Source organism: Marmota marmota, unplaced genomic scaffold (assembly GCF_001458135.2).
Source record: "Marmota marmota marmota unplaced genomic scaffold, marMar, whole genome shotgun sequence".
Taxonomy (NCBI): domain Eukaryota; kingdom Metazoa; phylum Chordata; class Mammalia; order Rodentia; family Sciuridae; genus Marmota; species Marmota marmota.
The window spans coordinates 18,021,691-18,037,597 of record NW_025999999.1 but is presented as its reverse complement, the minus strand read 5'-3'; the positions used below and the strand labels follow the sequence as shown (position 1 = coordinate 18,037,597).

At 41.2% G+C, this 15,907-nt stretch overlaps 1 protein-coding gene across 13 annotated transcripts in view; it reads left to right on the top strand.

Moving 5' to 3' along the window:
* Positions 1-15,907, top strand: part of Ablim1 (actin binding LIM protein 1) — a 272,608-nt gene that overhangs the window by 135,203 nt on the left and 121,498 nt on the right. The window lies entirely within an intron of this gene.

Here is a 15,907-nt window from a genome sequence, read left to right as displayed (position 1 = left end):
GGGGGGGGGGGGGAGAAGAAGAAGCAAGAATTAATCAGGAACATTTGGGAGCCCTCCAAGCAGAAAATTATCTGTCACCCAAAAAAGCTCCCAATATTTTAGGTTGATTTCCATTAACTAACCAGCCCCTCTCCTGGGGTTCACAAAGTTGGCATCGTGGTGCAAAGTATTCCTGGCCTGTCATTGCAGAGCCAGGGCTTGATTGGGAAGAAGAGGAGGAAGAGAGTGGTTGGTGTGTTGATTTGAGAAGCAGGTTACTTGAGCTGAGGGTGTGTCTGGGTAGTTCAGGATGCAGATGCAGGATGTAGGGAGAGATAGAAGGGAGGGGCAGACTCTGAGATTGTTTGTGGCTTTTCTCTGTACCCTGCATGTGGTCACCACCTCCTTCCTGGGAATGGGCTTCATTTTGAGTGTCTTTGGTTACAGAGACTTGGTAATGCCATCTTAAGCCATGGCCGTGGCGGCTGAAGCCAGTGACCCTCAAATATCTGAAAAAAGCGGGAGGGCGCTTTTCTGAAGGCTACCACTGTTTCTTTCACTAACTGTCACTTTTCAGGAAAGAGCACTAGCATGTGAGGCTGGGGTGAGAAGAGGTCAGGGTAGGAGCTGAGCCCCCCCCCCCCCCAGTGCTTAGTTCAAAATGATAGTTAATGATTGTATCTTGTACATATTTCCCTAAAGACCAGGTGATAGCTGTTCTTGCCACGGAGGGGCAGGGTAACTATGTGATCTGAGGGAATTTGTTCCACGTAGTAATCATCTTACTGTGTGTGTATCTTATAACATGCTGTACACCTTAAATATACACAGATTCATTTTTTACAAAAAAGCTTTTAGGGCTGGGATGTAGCTCTGTGGCCAAAGTATCTGCCTTGCATTTGCAAAGCCCTGGGTTCAACCCCCAGTTCCAAAAAAAAGAAAAGATTTAAAAAAAATGCTTTCACACACATTATATAGAGATTAGTTAATCCTCTCTGAAACCTCTCTGAGTAAACTTAATAAACTCAAGTTTTCAGACAACCCAGGGTGGACATCAGGAAACATCAGGGTCACACCCAGGATGCCAAGGGTACCGTCATGTGGCATGAGTCCTGCCATTGCCAGTAAGCAGCTCCGTGGTCTCAAGTAAGTTATTCATCTCTGTGGCTCGTGTCTTTATTATAAAATAGAGATGAGACTGTATGTCATTTAAATTACCCCAGGTCAGAGTGTGCAGATTCCAAATTCAGTATACCATCTAGGTGTGTAGTATAGAACCAAGAGGTACTGAAGCCACTTGAATAGCTGGTCAGAGAAAAGGCTGTCTTCTGGTTACATCCAGTTCAGCTAACAGAGTTGGCCCTACACACACACACACACACACACACACACACACACACACACATTTTGCTCATAAATTTCCTAAAACATAGCTCAAGGGGTAAATTTGGTATGAAATAAATACATCCTATAAATGAATGCAGCCCTGTGTGTGTTTGCTGTTTCTACTGTGAATGAGCCATGGATCTGAGCAGTCCCTGTTCAGCATATTAAGGTGTTAGAATACGCATCCACCAACCCCTGTGAGGTTGTTTTGTTGTGGGTTTTTTTGCATTTTTCTCTTCTAGTTTAAATTTAAGGAACTTATTTATGTTGCAAAGTCATACCATATACTTTGTTTCATGTTATAAATGTATTCCTGAAAAGTTAAATTTTTACTTAGATTAAATCCTATTTTAAGAGTACTTGCTATTTGTAGGGATTATTTTTCAATTTAACAAAATGTTGTCAAAGATAAATGAGTCATTTATTCTTACATATTTTTCTCACATTTAATCTGTCAATGTCACTGTCTAGAGTCCTAACTTTTGAGGGTCACCCTCTTTTCTTTTTAATGTTTTTATTAATTTGCTTTCTTCCTTGATGTCCAAAAAAAAAAAAAAGGTCATTTAAGCTCCTTAGACCTTAGACTGTAGGGACTCCATGATTTTCTCCGGGATTCTAGAGGAATATGATGCAAAGCCATGTGTCTAATTGCAAGTATTCTAATAACTACATTAAAAAAAGGCAAGAAGGGACAGGGTACCATTAATTTTTATAATATATATTATTTAACCTCTGTATCCAAAATATTATCATTTCAACATGTAATTATTATAAAATTATTGAGATATTCGATTTTTTTCATACTAGTTTAACCCTCTCGGTTTGGACAAGTCCCATTTTCAGTGCTCAATAGGCACGTGGTTAATGGCCACCATGTTGGACAGGGCCTTGAGATTTGCATTCTTGTCATCTCCTCTCACTCCAAATTCTTGCTAGTACCAAATTTTTGATCTTCCCCTGTGAGTATTTAAGCCTTTCTCATTGCTGGACATCATTCCTCTTCCTATTTTCCAAAGTCCCACTAACACCAGCAGCTTTAGACTGAACTTCACTCGTTACTGAGTGTCTGAGGCTCCGGAGGGAGGATACAGCTTGGAAGAGCAGAAGACGCAACAAGTGCTCTGATATTCCCACTGTCTCCAGTACAAGAATCTCATTGGCCAGGGCCTGCCCCCCTCACCTCCTCCCTTCGTTTTGTTTTAATTTTCTTTAAATTAAAAGACTTTCATTTTTAGAGCAATTTTAGACAGAAATTTTCACAGAAAAATTGAGCAGAAAGTTGAGGTCAGGGCCCTTGTCCACACTGGTTCAGAACATCATCTGCGGCTGTCTGGGTAGGGCTTTCTCTCTGTCCAGAGCCCTTCCTCCTACATCCCAATCAGATCAGGACTCTAGGTGTCCCCCTAGCCCACATGATCTTAGTGCAGTGGAGTCCTAAAACAACAGTTTCATTTTCTTTCTGTTACGTCTTAAGTAGAGTCGTGATATTCAGAGAGTTAAGTGAACTAATATCCTGGGACAGAGGATTTTGGATGGGGAGCATGCACCAAAACAAGCTTGGGCTTCTGGGCAACAGCTAGCAGACCAAGAGGCACGTTCAAGTGCTGACTCAATTCTCCCTGGAATTCTGTTTCCTCCCTCCTACCCAACTGTCCTTTGCATAGTACCATGTTAATAAAGCCTCATTTCTAAAGCAGTTCTAAAGAGGTGGTTTTCTGTAGTTAAAAAGGAAGTCCTCAAATGCAAACTTTGTAGCAATTGGAAGCAAGGATAAGTGATTTTTGTTAAAAACGGGTCTTGAAAGGAGGACACTGGGCGTCTTATATGAGAGCCAAACAAGCAAGAAAATCAGAAAGGGTTTCTGTGAAGAAGGTAGAGATTACTGCACATGCTTAAATCAATTTTTAGTCTCCGTGAAGTCACAGAATTGACTGGAACAGGAGCAAAGTTGGTGAGCAGTAATTTTGCTAGTTAACCCATCCCTTTTCCTGAGAAGTCTGACACTTTGGGATCTGTGGTCATTCATTTACTAAATGTTAATTGAACATAGACTTCATGCAGGATATTATGTTAAAGGTACAGAATAGAAAGAGATAGCACACCATATCATATTCAGAGGACTCGGGGACCATTTGGAGAGAGATCAATAAGCAACATTGATTATACTAAGTGATGAGATAGGCATATAGGATGCAGACTGAGGCAGGAGAACCCTGGGGAAGATGTTCTGGTAATCCAGGTGGGAATAATTGTAAGGTAGCAGCAGGTATGACAGAGATGAAGGGAAAGACTCAGGAGGCACTTCAGATTACAGTTGACAGGATTTGGTGACTCCTGAATGGGAAGAGTGAAGGTTCCAGGTCTCCCGTGGACTGCTTGGGTGGATGGAGTGGAACCAGCAAGAAACACAGGAGCCCTTTGGTGGGGCATTGCGGGGGAGAGAGATAAGGAGGATAGTAAGGGGACACGTGGAAGTTGAGTCCACATGGTACATCCAGAGTGCAGAGGGCTAACACTTGAGAGGAACTGGTCTATGCTGGGAGGAAGGATATGGAAGACTAGCATCTGGATGGTGGCAGTAGCAATACGGTCACGTGGGAAATTTCCCAGGGATGGCACAAAAGGCAGGATCTGAATGTTAAAGCATGTCAGTGTCTGAAGGAAGTAGAACCTAATTCCCACTCGTCCCCTTGGAAAATGTACCCATCTGATAATGAGATGAAGAAAGTCGTGTAATTGATGGATGGATGGATCCTGTAATTAAATGCCAAGGAGATCCCCAAAGCTCCTGCTGGTCTTTATGATAACCCAGTGGGAGCAGAGTGTGATTCCAGGGCTCTGAGTGGAACTGTTCTGTCTTTTGTGCCTATAGCTTTGCTTTCCATCCTTGCCCATCAGCAGCAACCACTCCACCGACTTAAAGGAGGTGTGTTCAGGCTGTGCATCCTGTGACATGGCTCCGGTGACGTGGTTATTCTTAATGCATCCCCTTATCTGCATTACATTTGTATTCCCGGCTCTGAGAGAAGATGAAACATAAAAGCAAATTTGAGCTACTTGTGTCCATTGGGATGTGGCCATGTTGGTATTCGTGCAGGTTTCTTCTCTGGGTAGAATGGCTTCTAACATTGGAAAATGTCTGTTTCTTCAAAGTATCTCTTTATATGTGAGTTACATCCATATTGTTCATTTTATTCTTCCTTATTTTAATATATTATTCATTATATTGTTACTCTTGAGCATTTTTCAGGGTAATGCCCTAGATCCATTGCATCTTCCTGCCCAAAAGGTTCTAGAGCATTCAGAACCTTAGCATGCCAAGGATGAGGAAGTAGCCTAGAGGACCAAGAAAACCTGTTTAGCCAAACTTTCTGTTTTCAGTGAGGCTTTTCTGGACTATTTTATACAAAATTTCAACTATTCCCAATATCTTTTTTCCCCTTAACACCTATAATTATTTAATATATCTTCTTATTCATTTTTCTTCGCTCCTTACTAGAAAGTAAGCCCCTTGAAGGCAGAGCTTTTTCTTTTTCTTTTTTTGTTCAGTACTCTATACCCAGGGTCTGGCACACAGCCTGACCGGATGGGTACTTGGTAAATCAAGGAATGGCTGGATGAGCAGAAACAATATATTTCTTTGGAGCTTGAATATTAGTATATGTTTCTGATGGCATCGCTGGTCAACCAGACTTACCAAGTGCCTCCTAGGATGTATATTCTCGAATGGTTACTAGATGGTGAGTTTATCTGGAAAGAGAGAGTTCCAGTGAAGGTATCCGAGCCACCTGTGCCTGGCAGAGGCAGCAGGTGAGAGAGCGTGTGCTGAAGGCCACTCTGAAGCCATTCTTGTTGCTGCGTAGTTTTCACTCTGGTTTAGACCCTTGGCTTTTTTTATTTCAGTTAGTCTTCATAAGTGTGGAAGCAGGGGATTGTTTCCCGTGCTTCCCAGAAGCCGCATTCCAGTCTCTCTCCTCTTCTACAGCCCTAATTTCATGAACCCGAAGTTCTTTACAACAAAGAGAGAATAGCTTTTAAGCCCAGAGAGATGGGATCAAGGCCCAAATTTAGTTATGCCGGTTAGTATTTATTTCAACAGATGCTTTATGTACAGGGAAGTGATGCTGATTTTTTTTTGATAGAGATATACATTTATCTTTGAAAATAATCATATTCAATAAAAATAGGCTGACTAGTAAAAGCATAGGAAATAGAATTAGCAGAGGGAAACTGTGGTAGGCAGTGGGGAAGCTGGTACAGGAGGGAAACTGGGCAAGTTGGAAAGCTCTGGTCTGAAGGGTGTGCTTGGGTTTGCATCTGCAGGAAGAGGCAGTCTCCTGTGGTCTTGCTGTATTAAAACCATGACATCTACCGAAAAGTAGAACAACTGCATTTTTGAAAATGTCATCAAACATTTCAACTGAGATTGTTCTGCCACTGATTAGACTGAATTAGTGGAGTTTTGGTTGTAATTTGGAAAGTATTGTGGAAGAATTGATTCTAGAGAATTCTTTTTTTCTTTTTAATCCAAGAAGAGTTTTTGTGTACAGAGAGGTAGTATAGACTGAGTAATAAATGGCAAAATAGGATTTCTTGATAAGATCATGATCTTAAAATCTTTTTGTCTACATTAAACCCAGGCAGGACTTGGGAGAAGCATCTGGGTTATCTATCTATAATTGATTTCAGTACTGGGGATTGAACCTAGGGCCTTGTGCAGGCTTAGAAAGTACTCTACCACTGAGCTACATCCAGCCCTGGGGCTGTCTCTAAGTGTCCTTCTGTAAGGCAAATGTTCTTCTCCTTAGCCTTTCCCCCAGAGTCCTGCAATCAATCATGAAAACCAGAAAAGAGTATTTAAAATGAACCTGAGAACCACTGACAGCCTTTAAAACTCTTAATTTCTCTGTATTCATATTGCAAGTAGCAGACCCTTCAGTGAAAAGTGGGGGACCCCTGTAGATGGGATGTATCAGGAGATGCCATGGGTGCGGGTTGGAAGCTCCCAGGGAAGGAGTTAAACTGGCCAAGCCCTGACAGCAGCATTTCTAAAATGTGGTCCAGGAAGCACCTACCCCAGAGTAAACCAGATGCTGGCTAATAATCCAGTTTCCTGGTTTTATCCCCAGTCTTAACATTTCTAGTTGCAACTATAGCATTTCCAACCAGCTCCTTAACTAAATATCTGACACACCGAATTTGAGAATCAGTATTTTGTTGGGCATGGAGCAGAAAATTTCTATCTAAACAGGTGATGGGGTGGTGGAGAGAAAAAAAAAATAGGCATGCATGAAAAGAACAAAAGAAAGGGCATTTCAGCTGCCTGACAGGTACCATCCTGGCTCTTGGGGCCTTGGAAATTCCCTAAAATTGGGCTTCTCTTCATAACAGCCTCATTAAATGTATAATTTAGGTATGAGACACTCAGCTAAGGGGAAAACATAAACATGCGTGCTCTAAACATACTGACTAGTAGTATGGAGACAGGAAACAACATTGTGCCAGGTGTGCCCCGTGAATGCTGAATAGGGCAAAAGAAGCAAGAGCACAAATTCCCTATTCTACAGTTGTTCTGGAAAAACCTGCTCCTGGCATATGAGGACTGGGCCTGAGGGGTTGTAAGACCAAAGAGAAAGAGACAGACTAGGATTACACAGAGGGTAACTTATTGGGGGACTTCCAGACAAAAGGTTGGTCCTAGGTGACAGCAAAACCAGTTGGATCCCTGCAGTTTGGCACAGCAAGAGGGGTGTATGTGTGAGTTAGCACAAAAGTGACTTCATCCAAGCCAGAATATACCTGCTTTATCTTAAGCTAATATCTGAGTCAGGCACTGCTGGCGCCGGGGTTCAGTCTTGAAGCTTCACACACCACGATGATGGTTTCGCCTATTTGTAGTTTGCTGGGAAAGTATGCAGGAAAAACTGATGAGGTTTACCCTGGGGCAGTCATGGCAGGTACAATTTAGGATGGCTGCAGACATGCCAAGCGGAATACATTCAACAATTTATCTCTGCATTTATAAGCTCAAGGCTGAAACCTGAAATCCAATGATAATCGGTGATGAAAAGCTTGGCTAATCTAGGGGCATTGTGTACATTCTGAGCATAAACAGCATTTGTTTGTTGAATGAAAAATGTTTGAGTGCTTAGGCACTCCAAAATAAGTTATATATACTTAAGTTATATGTATAAATTAGATATTATCTCTGCCTTCTGGGGATGTCAGTAATTCAGCTGACCATATAAATATGACATACTATCTGGGATGGGTGGAATAAAGGGACAATAAAAAGAGCAACGTGAGTATGCAGCAGGAGGGTCTTTGTGAGTTTGTGGTGGGGAAGGGGCAGCAGTTAGGAAAGGCTCTCCCATGCACCTCTCCGAGAGAAGTTTGAGCTGAAATAAAGGATGCAAATGTAACCACCCAATTCCTCTTTGTAACAAAAGTCAATTAAATGAACTTCATTACTGCAAAGAGCAGATTTGCTTTCTTTCTAAGAGTCACTTAATTTTTGCATTAGAACCACCCGGGAATATTAACTCTTGATAGCCTTCAGATCCTGGCCCTGTGAAATGTTTACCGAGCATCTGTCACCTATCCCTTTACTCAGCTGGTATGGAGAGTTGACAGGTAGATGTGACACCATACTGCCCCTGAAGGACTGGGGATCTGGCAGAAAGCAAGGGGTTTACAAGTAAGATGAGGACGAGTTGCCAGCACAGCAAGTCAGATACCACCTAGAGCTCCGTGGGCTGAGGGTGTTGCCGAGGAGAGGACAAGATGTGAACATAAAGCATGGACGTTCCAGAAAACTGAGCTTCCCAGGACTAGGGAGGGGGGAGCGTGCTCTGTGTGGGCAGGGTTCAAGGCAATGGGTGACAAGGACGGAGGTAGGACAGAGTGGATACCAATCTTGATTGGAGTGCACACTTTTCTATTAGAAACTAATGGAACCGTGAGTTCCTGTTGTCATTTAAGAGCTGGCTCTTTAAACATTACTTATAGTAACTTTCTTTTCAAACATGGAAGTAGTTTTCTATGCTATTTATAGCCACATCATTTTAAAGAGACTTCTGAACACTGGATATCTGTGGGGAAAACATTTGAATTAGACCACATGAGCTTTTGTCTTGGAGTAGCAATGGCAGAGATCCTCACATAGAATTGTGTTTTAATAGTCTGTTAACGCTTATCAGTGTGAGTCTTAACTATGTTTTAGAGGGTATTAAAATGAGAGAGTTTTTTGAAGTCCTTTCCTCTGATTATTTGTAGTGTTCAGGACATACTCTGTATTTTGTAAGTGTCTACCAGGTCAACATCATCCCATGTAGGACATGAGCTCTTACAAAACACAAGATTTTTATGGAGCAAAACAGATGAAAATTGTAAGATTTTTTTTTCCTGTGAATTTGGGTTTTCAGTGTTTACTTTTTAAGTAAAATTGTATTACCTGCTGGATGTTGTGGTGCACACCATAGCCCCAGAGACTCTGGAGGCTGAGGCAGGAAGATTGCAAGTTCAAGATTGCAAGTTGTACGTGACAGCAGAATAGATTTTGACACACTGTACACAAATGGAGCACAACTTCTTCCTCTGGCTGAACATGATGTAGTCACACTGGTTGTGCAATCATACATTTATATAGGGTAATAATGTCCATCTCACTCCCCTGTCCTTCCCACCCCCACATTCCTCTCCTTACTCCCCTCTGCCAATCTAAATTTCCTCCATTCTTCCCTACCCCCATCCCACCCAGCTGTTGTGGATCAGCATCCGCTTATCAGAGAAAACATTCAATGTTTGATTTTTGGGGATTGGCTTACTTTGCTTAGCATGATTCTCCAACACCATCCATTTACTTGCAAATGCCATAATTTCATTCTTCTTTAAAGCTGAGTAATATTCCATTGTATATATATATACCACATTTTCTTTATCCATTTACCTGTTATACTTTAGCTACCTTGAATTGAGTTGCTGTAAATATTGATGTGGCTACATCACTATAGTATGCTGATTCTATTAAGTCCTTTGGGTATAAACCCAAGAAGTGGGATAGCTGGGTAAAATGGTGGTTCCATTTCCAATTTTTCTGCAAAATCTCTGTACTGCTTTCCAGAGTGGTTGCACTAATTTCAGTCCTACCAGCAATATATGAGTGTGCCTTTTTCACCACATCATCGCCAACATTTATCGTTGGTTATAGTCTTGATAATTGCCATTCTTACTCAAGTGAGATGAAATCTTAGAATAGTTTTAATTTGCATTTCCCTAATTGCTAGAGATGTTGAACATTTTTTCATATATTTTTTGATAAATTGTATTTCTTCTGTGAAGTGTCTGTTCAGTTCCTTAGCCCATTTATTGATTGGATAGTTTGGTGTTAAGTTTTGTTGTTTTTTGTTTTTTTTTAAAGAGAGAGAGAGAGAGATTTTTTTTTTAATATTTATTTTTTAGTTCTCGGTGGACACAACATCTTTGTTTGTATGTGGTGCTGAGGATTGAACCCGGGCCGCACGCATGCCAGGCGAGCGCGCTACCGCTTGAGCCACATCCCCAGCCCGCGGTGTTAAGTTTTTTGAGTTCTTTATATATCCTGGAGATACTAACTCTTTAATTTCTGAAACAGAACTTTGGGAAGTGGCTAAACCCAATGGGTTTGATGTTCTTTCCATTGCAATATAACCCATGATTTGACCTAGACATACAGGTCCGGAAAGTGACATCACCACATTGTTCAGAAGAGTCTAAAAGACTAAAGATTTTAAGTAAATGGAGTGACTACCTTGGCATTTGGGTGTTTTCAGGAACAAAGATAGGATTTATAGACTCAGAGTCATGCCCAGGTGCCCTTTACGCTCTGCCAGGGGAGCTTAGCTCCAGCCACAGACTCCAGCACTGGCCTGGTTTAAAGCAGTATGAGAAACGAGGATGGACCATCATTCCCATCTCTCTAAGTATTATGGTACATAGCATGAGAAGTGGTTTGCCTTCAGTGAGCTTGCAGGCAAGGAGAGGAGGCGGTCACATTGGCAGTATATAGAGGACCACAGGAGATCATATTAACAGACAAATGTCAATTGTTCTGTGTCCCAAGAATGGGGAGTGTGTGGGGACTGGAGGAGGTCCCCAGCTGCATCAGGGGTCCCAACCTGAATGGGGCTGGGAGGCTGGGTGGGGTGGACATGGGCAGGGGCTGGGGGAAGTGTAGCAGGATGCTTGGGAGGACCAATTTGGAATAAAATGCTGGTGTTTGGGGAGGTTCAGAGGAACAGTGGCAGAGCAAAGCAGAAGAACTACTGGGTAAAAGCATCATTTAAAGTTACTCATTAGGAGGTCTGAGAGACCCCATGCAAACTGTGTCCTGTGGTGCAGGTAAAAATGTTGATATGTCTGTGTCTTCTGTCTGTTTTCTAACACACACTTCTAAGTATCTCTGAGACTTTCTCCTTGGTTCATGGGAGTTCATAAAATGCAAAGATATAGCAGCTCCTGTAATACTTGTTTTTGTGTTATGAGTCAAACCTTAGGAAGCAATATAAATAAATACATAAAAGGTGCATTGTATAAATGGTATTATTCTGGGTGATATCTTCATTTCTTGAGCTATTTGTAATTAACATTGTTTGCACATGAAATTCCACAACAGGTGCTAAAAACAAACTTATTCTGTTGTCAGAGATTTTAGTAATAAATAGAGGCTCCAAAATGGTTCCTTTCCAACCAAGGCTCTTATCATTATAAATTTAAACTTTGAATTAACTACAAACCCTCAAATGCCTTGCTTTGGGGCCCATTTTACCATCTGGTTGAGCTTGTAACTATCTTCTTTCCCAGAAATGATCATTGATTTTGATGTGCATTTAGAAGCTAATGTGAAAAGCTATTAAAATATGTGTTTTTGAGGTTTCATGTTTGCTTCCAGGATAATGCATTAGCAAGAGTTATTTCTAGCGGGAATCTGCCCCCTCACATTATTGTTGACGAGTCTCTGTTCAGCTATTTCGAGCTCCAGGCTAGAGTGGATAGTACTTTTGAGCTACACTGTGTGGTAGTTTTAAACACCCTGTTCTGCTTTTAGTACAAAAATGGATTAACTCAGACATGACGCTGTAATGGAATTTTTGTTGGCTTGGAAGACATTGTGCCAGTCTACCTTTGTAACCTCTGGGACAAAAGGGTTTGAGGAGATCAATAGAATGCATCTTGGATGAAATAAAAAAAAATTTTTAAATTCATTGGGGTAGAGGATGAAGGAAAAGGACAAGAAATCTTTGGTATTCACAATGCTAATCCAGGGGTGAAGTGTTGGAGTTCTGTACCCTGAGTCTCTAGCACGAAGCAGAAGCAGGTCTGCGCTGTCACAGGCAGAGTGGGAACAGGTTTTTACCTCGCCTGGGATAAAGTGGCACTCGTAGAGCACATGGCCCTTATTCTCAGAAAGGAAAGGGGGTAACCGGGTCTTAGGCTCCCACTTCACAGGGCAAGTTCAGAAGGCACCTTTGTCCTGTGATGGGCTGAACACAGGCAGAATGCCAGGCAGTTGGCTCTGCCTAACAAGCAGAAGAAAGGACCCACCAAAGTCTGCTGCTCCCCAGTTAAAAGTTCTTGGGTTGCTTAAAACTAAATTGAAGACATTGGTTATGTTTCCTGCAGTCCCTCCCGCCCCCTCACTCTGACTTCACCAAGACCCAAGCAAGGGCAGCCGCATAGCACAGATGTACAGACCTCTGCCACAGAGGGAGGGATGATTTTCCATGTTACCCCAAACCCACCTTTGGGCTGAGTTTTAAGTATGACCTGCTCTGCCAGATGTCTGGCAATATGAACTGGTTGACAGGCAGATGGAATGTCACTGAGATGGATTTGTTGGAACATAAGATGAAACTGCTGTTTTTAGACGGTTCAAGAAATCCTTGCTGCTGCTGCCCGGTTCATGCCACTAAAGCGCTCTAAGCTGTTTTCACCCTTACCTCACGCCTCTGAGCTTTGTTCTCCTCCTGCTCCAGGGTATTTTTACAACCTGGGCAGCCCTTGTTCTTTTTTTATTTATCTAATTTTATTTTTTTACAGTCTGTTTTTTTTTTTAAATATGCCTGTTACTAATTTCACAACTTTTATGTAAAGTTTCTCAGATGTACGTATCACCCCCTAACTAGTAGTCGATTGTAGTTCATAGTTTGCAGAGAATGAATTCCAGAGTAGAATATCAACACAGCGCAGGGCTGTTTGTACCAGACTGTAGAGATGGCAAAGCAAGACAAGACTGAGTGGGGCCTTGAGTGGAGAGAGTTTCAATAATTGATCATAGAGAAGAAAGCAATTCATTCCTTCCACTGGCTGCCCTATGTTTTAATGAAAGGAATCTCTGCTTTTCCCTGGGCATATGTTACTTTCATCTACAGCAAACACAGGTGGAACCCCTAAAGTAAGAAATCTAAATATATCCTACTGAGGTTTGCTTTGATCTTACTAATTGTGATTTTTGTGGTCTTGTAGATGGGAAAAAATTTTTGCTTCATGCCATCAATTAAAAGTATTCGCTAAGCTGTTCATATAAAACAGACCAAAGCTTTTTATAAAAATAAATAAATAAATAAATAAATGTTCAACTTCAGGTATTTTGGGTTGAGAAGAATAATGCTTTTGTCAGTTTTGTCAGAGTGCAATTTTCAGAAAGTTTATAACTCTTATACAAACACAGAATGAGCACGTGTCAGGGATTTATTTAACTCGTTAATGAGGAAGCCAGCAGAATGTAATGCTGCTTTGAAGGAAAACCAAAGGGTTGGGTTATACAGGCCTTCAGGAAAGGATGTTGCAGTGAGATGCTGGGTAGTTGGAGAACTGATCACTGCTTCAGCAGGATGGTAACACCTGGCTGAAGTCGTCTGCAGCTCCCTGGGCAGAGTTAAAATTAGCTTCCAAAGTCTGGGCCTTGAATCAATGGTAAAAAGCGTGTCAAACTCTGATCTAGACTCGCTGGATAATGAAATAATCCTGTGTGAGCTGTTTTTTGAAGTTCTCAATAGTTTTATTAGTGCACATTAATGACAAAGAACAGCAGGTTTCGTGTGTCGTGTTCTGATATGCATACAACATAATTTGGTCACTCCCATCCCCCATTACCCACTCCTGCCCACCTGTTTCCCTGGTCCCCTTCCTCTTCACTAATAATCTCCCTGATACATTCCTGGTGTCTTTTTACCCCCTAGATTCTACATATAAGGGAAAACATGAAATATTTGTCTTTCTGAATTTGGCTTATTCAGCTTAACATGATGATCTCCAGTTCCATCCATTTTGAGGCAAATAACTTGATTTTGTTGTTCTTTATGGCTGAATAATACTCCACTGTGTTTGTGTACCATATTTTCTTTATCCATTCATTTGTCAAGTTGGGCTGATTTCCTAATTTGTCTATTGTGAATTGTGTCTCAATAAACATGTAGGTTTCTCCATAGTATACTTTTTAATTTTTTTCAGATATATACTGAAAAGTGGTATAGCTAGATCACATGGTAGTTCTAATTTTAATTTATTTAGGAACCTAAATACTAACTTCCATAGTGGCTGCACCATTTTATATTCCCACCAGCAGAGTACAAGCATTCCTCCCACCCACATCCTTGCCAGCATTTATTGTTGTTATTTGTATTCTTGATAGCTGTATTTCTGACCAGGGTGAGATGGATTCTCAGTTTAGTTTTGATTTGCATTTTCCTGATGGCTAAAAATGTTGAACGTTTTTTCTTATAATTATTGATCATTTGTACTACTTCTTTTGAAACATGTCTGTTCCTGCATGCGCTGTTAAGGAATGTCCAGAACGACATTGAAAAAACATGCTTCCTCCCTGTACCTTGTTAAAGGTGTTATTAGGTTTTGGATAATTTTTCTTAATATCAATGAAAGGTGAGCTTTCATTGATATGATGTACCTAGAGCAGTCAGATTCATAGAGCATATAACAGCGGTTTCCAGGGGCTGGAGGGAGGAAGGAAAAAGGAGTAATCGTTTATGGGGTACAGAGTTTCAGCTTTGCAAGAAAAATGAGGATTCTGTGGTGGAGGATGGTATTGTGACAGTATGAATGTGCTCAGGGCCACCGAGCTGTCTACTTAAAAATGATGATGATGGCTCATTTTATGTTTCATATGAATATTCATATTTTATGTTTCATAATCATCCTAATCATTTTTAAATTTTATATATGTATATCATCAGTCAAAATATTTGTAGATGAGCTAACATTTAGGCATATGAAGAAAAAGTTATAATTCTTCATCATCCTGAGAGAACCAACTTAATAACCCTCTGTTTTTGTGAACTTGCTTTCCTTGGCATGATATAGCACCATGCTCTGGTTTTATGTATTGTTCTGATTTAGTTTTTTGGTTTTTTTTTATTTAATGCCAGCTCCATAGACTAAACATGCCATAATTTATTCAACTATTGTTGCACTGATGTAAATTCAGGTTGGTTCCAATCTTTTTTTTTTCTTTTCTGCCAGTGCAAATACCATTTATAACAAAATTCTATGCAGAAGAACAAGGCTGAAGGGCAGGGTCTGCACAGTGACAGGTAGAAGGCAGAAGAGGAATGGGTCTGAGAAACATGTTATTGAGGGACTAGATTAGATTTAGTGGCCAGTTGAAAATATTGTTATAAGAATGGGAGAAAGGCTGCAGCTGCTGATTTATTGCAAGGAAACAGAAGTAGTAAAGCAGATTTTAAGGTGGGGTTTCAGGAGAGCTGAGAGGCTAGGACCTTTTGGAAAATGCTGAGCTTGAGATGGGCTGTGCTGTGGGTGCAGCTGCACCTTGGGTCTGAAGCCTGCAGGAGACGTTTCAGACAGAGATCAGACAGATTTGAGAATCCTTTGCACAGAGTCTCAGCTAAAGTGGTGAGGTCTGTCCCCAAGAGGCCTTAAATTTTAGGAAAGGAGATAGTGTCCCTGGGGGTTACCTGTATATAGGGGCGTGGCTGCTGAGACTGAGCTGGAATGTTCAGAGATAAAGAGGAGGAAAGAACCTGAGATCGTGCCACCACTGTTCCAATCTTGGGAAAGTAAAAATGTTAAGTATCGTTCATGTATTGGCCACATGAGCTTTCCCTCTCATTGCCTGTCACATGTGCCCATAAGGACTCAGACCCCTGCGAGTCTCTCTTGAAACGATGGTTTCCTTGCTGTCCTAAACACCAGGAAAAAGCTGACATAGTTTGGTAAGCCAACCTGGGCCACTGCTTTGAAATCAAGGGAGAAGCCAAATCAAATCACAATGGGGTGAAGTTTGCATCTCTTGAGAGTTAAGAAGTCATTTTTTAAAATAAAAGTTCAGAAAAGCTAGGACTTAATAAAGAAGAGTTTCACAAAATCATGTGAACCAGAAAAGACAGCATGGAGAGAGACCCTAAGGAAGGCCCAGAGAAATTCCACTGCCTTCAACATTAGCTTTGAAACTGTCTCAACAATGTATGTTGGCATGAAGATGATCCTGTTGTCACCAGATCTTTTTATAAACAATCCATGAATTTTT